Raw genomic sequence first — 7603 nt, 5'->3', positions numbered from 1 at the left:
AAAGCTAGAAAAACTATAGATTCCTTCTATACAGAGAAAGACCGGGTATCCAACCCCGAGGAAGTTAACAGCAAAGATTCAGAAGATAACAACCTAAAGGGGAACGATTCCTGCCCCCCATCACATAACTCTCTCCAAGAAGAAGCTCTTAAAAAATTGAGGGAGATCGAAGAAAAATGGGGAAAAGAAAGGGAAGTTATGATAGAGAGTAACAATGTCCTGAAATTGGAGTTGGAAAAAAAAAATAAAGAGAGAAAGGAAGAGGCCAGGGTGAAGACTTTTAAATGTTAAGGAGAGGAATCTATACTTGATCTTAGAGATAATAGAGAATCACTAGCATTTATTGAATGACACAGATCCATGCTTTAGGAAAATCACTTTGACAGTTGAGTGTAGCAAGAACAGGGGTGAAAATATGAGAATGGAAGTGACGGTGAGAAGAATAAGTTTAGAAGTGAGACATAAGAGGAGGTAAAATGATAAAGACTGTGTTCCTTCAGAGGAATTTCAAGAGTTCTTGATCCCGGAAATGGAAAATTTATAGATAAAGGCAAGATCAAGGGTCTTTAAATAGCTGAGGTGGAATAAAGAAATAGGTCCTGAAGACAGAGGAGTTTGAAAAACTGAGAGGTAAGGGAGCATTACTGTGTATGTTAAAGTCCCCCAATACAAAAGTAAAAATTAGGGTAAAATTGAAGACTGAACTAGGAACTGAATTAATTGACAAATAAGGAAGAGTATTTTATGGAAATAAATAGAAAACGCCCAGTAGGATAGAGTAATAAATTTGGATAGAATAAAGTAAAAGACATGGTCTTTAAACTTACAGCTAGAGAATATAGACTAATTCAAAGACTTTCAACAACAAACTGTCTTTATTTGAATAGACACCATGGGAGAAGGGAAGAAATCACTAGGTAGAGATCCTTTAAAAATTAAGACAAAAACCACCCATTCAGGATAGTTCCAAGATGGCCTAAAAACCATTACTTCAAATCAGGTCAGGCTGCTTATAACTTACCAAGGTATATTATTATCCTTTTCTTCAGATTAATATACAATCCAATAAACAAAACTGTGAAAAGTAGCATAAATTAAAGGGAAACAAAGAACAAATGTACAATTTGAGCTTGAGACTCTAGGCTTAGAAAACTTCTGGGGAACTTATTTAGTCTTGATACTCAGAATTTAGAATTAGATTAGTTTTCTGGTTGTCTATCATTGCCCTTGCCTAAGAACAGGAAGTGTTTCCACTCATTAAGTATTCATTAAGCACATTTACTTAAAGGAGTGATAAAGTCACCAAACCATGGAACCCATACATACACACACACACACACACATACACACACACACACACAGAGTTTTATTGGGACTTTCTTAGAAAATGCAATCATTTGATAACCTCCCTCTCAGTCTCACCTCCAGTAAAAACAAGCTCTCCCATAATATACCTTCCTTTCTTTTCTCATAACAATGCTCTTAATGAAAAGTGAGTATGAAGAGAGATGTATGATATAAAGGTTTCTTCTCTGTTGCCTAACAGGGATTCCTCATGACTTTAGGAAAGCAAAGGACCCTTTTGGGAAGAATGGGTAGAATTGTTCATTAGAATGGAAGCAAAGATGGCATGCTTATAAGATCTGCAGATAACACGGAGCTAAAAGTGGTAGTTAGCACACTGGATGAGAATAAATTACAATTATGGATCATATCTAATAAAATAAATTTAAAATAAATAAGTATAACAAAGGATTCATCCAATAAAATGTTTGTAATAGATGATCATTTAGCAAGAGCATAGGATAACTTCCATATAGCCTATATTCTACTTTAGCATCTTTATATCAATAGAATTTGAGGAAGGCCAATAATACACTAGGTGAACCCCTTTTCGTGAATATGTGGGAGGATTAGACAAGAGTTACGAAGGATGACTTGCATGGTGGATTGAAAATTACATCCCTGAAGAAAATATCTATATTAATGAGATGATAAATCCATTGTAGAATGGAGTATAAATGTTAAATCCCTTGGGTTAAAAAAATCAATAACATGAACATCATGCCTGTGGTCTGGATACTCCTTGGTGCCTCCCTCTACTTTTAAGCTTTCTTTTGTGTGCTGTCTTCCTTCATTATATTGTAAGCTCTAGAGGAAAGGGACTGTCTTTCTTTTTCTTGTTTGTAACCCTCAGTACTTAACATGATACCTGGCCCATAATAGGCACTTAATAAATGTTTGCAGAATTTAAATGTAATTATCCCATTAAAAATGTCTTGCTAAGTTACACTGGAACAATATCTACTGATATCCTTTCCACGTAGGCTAGAAAAGCTGTCCTCTAGATTTGATTGGCTCAGGACATTAGTGCTTCAGCCATTGATAAAATTTCCAGCTCACCCAGGTATACAGCCCACAAGGAATTGATGCATTTATCAGATCTTGTAAAGGTCTTATAGACATCTAAGTCATATATCCTCCTAATTCAACATACTCTTTTTCTGACCCTCCTCATTATGGAGGGGAGGATGGTGGTATAGGGTTGTGCCTGATATAATGCCATATCCTTTCTGAGTATACTTTCCATGCTACTGTTAAGTACAGTTGGTCTACAATTATCAAATCTCATTCCAATTCCAAGCCAGATTCAAGACTAGCTCAGGATATCAAGTGACCAGCCTTCCTTAAACCCTAAGCCTCTCCATCTTAACAAGGCTGGACTTTGAATAACAGATGGGGAATCCATCACTGTATATGTACTGAAAAGCTTACCCAATTTGGAACTGCCAGAATTTGTGCTCCAATGAAATAGCCTTTGAGAGCCCAAAATCAAGGTCACTTCCATCCTACATTAAGTTATGGCTAAGATTTTTGGCAAGGGATATTAGAACTAAATTGCCAATATTTTTTAAACAATAATAGTAATTTTCCATATTTGTCTTGCTTTTAATTTTTTCACTTTACTACAACTCTGAGAAAGAACTGAAATTGATGAGATAGAAATTTGCACTTGGAGCTGAGGAAAGCAGATTAGGATTAAGATTTTTTTTTTTGCTTTCAGCATTCATTTTCCCTTCCTTCCACATTCATCCACTGATATATAATCTGTCTTTCAAAATCTATACTCTGGTACAGTGCACAGCACAAAGTAGGTGTTTTGTAACTTTGTTGAATAAAAGAATTAATGGATGAAATGAGAAAGTCTTCCTTAGAGTCTCACTAGATCTACTTCTACCTCCTGACAACTCCTGCCCCATAACCACAAAACAGACATCTCCCAAAAAGTTGGAGCCAAATAATGAAATTAAGACTATGGAGTGACTTGATCTTAAAGGCAAGCTGATGGCCAGCGACTAGATTTGGCTTATCTCCCAAACTAGGTTTCTTTCAATGATAACATGCTATCTATTTATGGAGAGATGAAAAGAAGAGTTTCTAATTAAGCTTAGGAAAATTGGCTATTAAATATTAAGGAATATTAGATAACTTAAAGCTAGTTAGAATAATATTTCAGGTCTCATTAGAAGTGGGGAAACAATGATACCTATAATTAAATGTTTCTGTGATTTTTGGATTTAATTCAACCCAACAAATATTAATTAAATACTTATATAAAGTATTGTAAAAGATGAGCATGGCAACATGCTGATACTGCTAATGACTTATCAGTGGAAGCAGCTTTAGTAAATGGAAGAAAACCTAGAATTTTTAGTTTCCATGAAGTTTAGGTTTCACAAAAAGTGATACTGGTCTTTCTCATTTCATTCATTAATTCATTTACTCAATAAAGTTTTAAAACACTTACTTTGTGCTGTGCACTGTACCAGAGGATAGATTTTGAAGGATAGATAATAGATCAGTGGATGAAGGTGGAAGGAAGGGAAGATGAATGCTGAAAGCAGAAAAATCTGCTTTCCCCAATTCAACACTGCAAATTTCTATACTCACCAGTTTCAGTTCTTTCTCAGACCTTTCTCTAGGAGCATAAAGGAAATAGTTAGGGTAGAGCTACTCCCCAAAATTTTTGTATATGACAGGGTTCTGTTCTCAGTAATCTTCAGTGGCTCCCTCGTCTTCAGGATAAAACACTTGATTTTTACCTTGGCATTCAAGACTCTACATAATCTTGCCCCTATTTACAAAATCATCACTTTCCACTACTCTACTCTAACCAAACTGGCTTGCTCACCTGTGCCAATGCCTATTCTCTTTATCCTGCCTGAAGTGCCCAACTCTTTCATTTTAGAGACGAGTTTCCTGAGATCCCAAGAGGCTCTGGGATTGAACCAAGATCCTAGACAGGGGTAAGTAAACTGGAATTTGAACCTTGGTCCTTTGACTCCAAACACAATGCTTTCTCCACCATACCAAGATGAATGACTTTTTGCCTCTGGAGTTTAACTGAATGGAGAATTAGAATTGAGTCTGCTTCCAGAGAGTCCCCTGCAATTCTTCCAAATCTTTCTTGCCTCCAAGAGAAATAAGGACAAGAAAGAAAAAAAGCCAGAGAATCTTCCTCACTAAAGACAAACCATGGCCATTTCTGTTCTGAAAAGGAAAAGCCAAGAGCTTGAGTTGTTAAGTATTCCTTGCAGCTGTTCCCTTTTAAATATTTATCTTGGCAAATGACACCAACATCTTTACAACTTATTTTAATTATGTGCCTTTTAAGCAAACCAAGCTGTAAAACCAGCTCTATCTGCTGAGATTTATGGAATTCATAGCCTGGATCTTATTAAAATAAAAAAAAGAAAGAAAAAAAGAGCCCCTTGAGATTGCTAGCCAAGAGGATGTATGCAGGCAGGGATGAAACATCTTCCTTCTTCCTCTTAGTGGTTCCAACCTTTTCTAGATGAGTTGCCTGGAAAATGGAAATAGAGATGCTTTTATTTCCCAAAGTTGGTGTTTTGTTCTTTTACCATTTGAAAGATCCACCAAGAATTTTAAAGTGGAAGCTAGGGATGGGACAATCTAAAGTGGAGACACTGAGACTCTGACTAGCAAAGAAAATAGATTAGATTCCCCAGAGGAAATGTGATCCTAAGACAGAAAGGACAGGATGACTTCTGGAAGTCTCTCTAAGCCCCAGATCCTTGAGAAGTTTCCATAGGAACAGACTTGAGTCAGCCATTCTGGTTTTCAATTTAGTGCCTTTTCTTACAGACCATCTCCATCTGCCCAATAGCTAATCTATAAAGCCTTCCCCATCAATTAGCCCTTTTGCTATGTGATCCTTTATTGTCAATAAAGTAATGTGGAAAAAACTAGAAGAAAACCATCTGGGTAATCAACCAATGCTGTGGTGATGACAGCAGCTAAGTGGTGCTGTAGAGCACAGAGGGCTGGCCCTGGAGTCTGGAAGACTCACTTTCAGGAGTTCAAATCTGATCTCAGACACTTTCTAGCTATGTGATCCTGAGCAAGTCAATTCATCCTGTTTGCTTCAGTTTCCTCAACTGAAAAATGAGGTAGAAAAGGAAATGGCAAACCACTACAGCATCTTTGTCAAGAAAGCCTCAAATGGGCTCACCAAGAGTCAGACACGAAAAAACAACAACAGAGTGATGCTAGGATTTTAGTCAGGTTGTGAATTAGTTAAAACTATTATAGAAAGCTGTTTAGATTTATGATAAATAAGTTAATGAATTATTTATGCTTTTTGGCCCATCTTTCTGCCTATAGGGCATATAACCCCAATGAAATCAATGACAAATATGTTAAAATATCCAAAGTAATGCTTTTTGTAGAGAGAAAAAAAACATCTATGGAATGGGAAATCAACATTTTTTAATAAATCACTAACAATAATCAATTATTAAGAATATACTTATAACAGGCACCACACTAAGTACTTAACAAATTTCACTTGATTCTCATAACAGTCCTTTGAGTTTGTGCTATTATCATCATTTTTTAGATGAGAAAACAAAGAAAAAAAATTAAATGATTTCTTATATATCTATATGATCTGCATTCAGGTCTTCATAACTTCAGGTCCAGCAATTTATCCATCTAGCCAAACAAATTGTGGCATAGGAATGTAACATAATGTAAACTGTGTGGTATAGTGGAAAGAGTCAAGAGTTTCCATTCTTGGGCACATTGCCTAATTTATTTTTCTCATCTGCAAAATGGGAGGGTTGATCCTAAATTATTGCATCATATTCTAAAAGGGTCTTGGCACATACACAGAGCATCTGGGATAGTCTTCCACCTGTGGAAACATTGAGAATCCTGATTCTGGGAAAGTCAAGAGGACATCAATGTACATTGTCTCCAGTACCTTGGATAGTACCATGATTGTGATGTCAAAATATTTTTTAAAATTTCTTAATGCTTAAAATAAACAGAAGCAGTCTTTTGGCATCTCTTTTCTTCTAGTTGAAAATGCTAATCTACCTGAGAACCTACAGCATCTCTTATAAAAATGTTCTAATCTGTATGAACTAAATCAAGTCACTATCTGTTCTCAGTTTCCTCATCTGTAAAATTAAAAAAAGAAAGAACAGCACCATGCTTGGCACACAGGGATGGGGCTTTCACTATCAGTATAAGGAATTCCCAGTGAGAAGCCCAATATATCAATGCAGATTGATTCCTGCTGTGCAACTTTCACTGTTAGAAAGTTGATTAAAGGCTGAGAGATTAAATGACTTGCCCAGAATCAAAGAGCCAGAGACTATACTTGAATCTAAGTCTAGCACTGAGCCAGGTCTCTATCCATTATTTTCTATCTGCAATGTCTCTCATTTGGAATTTAGTAGAAATTTGGCAAATACAAGAGATCCTAAAAAATATGTTCGTGCAACTAGTTTTAAGCTTTAGCAAAATTATTCATGACATGTGAGTTTAAAAATGAGCAAAACTATTTCCAGGGACAAATGGAGGGAAATGAGGTGTGTGGGGGGGAAGTAAATAAGGATGCTCAATAGACTTTTAAATTTAATGTGCATTATTGACTTCTCTATCATTTACTTAAGCCTAAATTGTGAACAAAACAATAAATCAAGTACTGATTTGAAGCATTTGCTGATTTTCAAGGTACAAACTCCCTCCAGTACGTCCTGCCTCTCTCTCCCCTCTCGCTTTCTCACCACTGAAAAGCTCCTGCATCTCATCCAAGCTCACCAAACTTCCCATTCCCCGGGGGTGGAAATGACAGACAACCTATCTTGGCTCCATTCTACAGATGGAGAACTCGGAGCAAAAAGCATTAAGGGCTCCCTTAGGGTGAAATTGATAGCAAACAAGCAGAGAGCTAAAACGTTTGTGAGATTCTATTACATTTATTTATCCTGCAAAATAGACCGTATTAACAGATATCATTCCTAGGGGTCCAATTATCTGCAAATGCTGCTGCCTGGTTCTCCCCCTGCATTTGTGAGATTTGATAGGATGGGGGACGGGGGAGAGAAGGAATAGGAAGGAATAGGAACTTCCTTTATAATCCTTTATTCTAAGGAATGGATCTCTGGGAGAATTAGGAGAGAGCTACTGTGAGACGCGAATTCGGGGCAAGTCAACAAGCATTTGTTAATTGCCTACAGGGTGCCGAGCACTGTTTTCAAGGAGTTAATAAATAGGAGTTCAAAGAGATACA

This window comes from Sminthopsis crassicaudata, chromosome 4 (assembly GCF_048593235.1).
Source record: "Sminthopsis crassicaudata isolate SCR6 chromosome 4, ASM4859323v1, whole genome shotgun sequence".
Classification (NCBI taxonomy): Eukaryota; Metazoa; Chordata; class Mammalia; order Dasyuromorphia; family Dasyuridae; genus Sminthopsis; species Sminthopsis crassicaudata.
The sequence above is the reverse complement of the archived record's forward strand: the minus strand, read 5'-3'. Positions refer to the sequence as shown.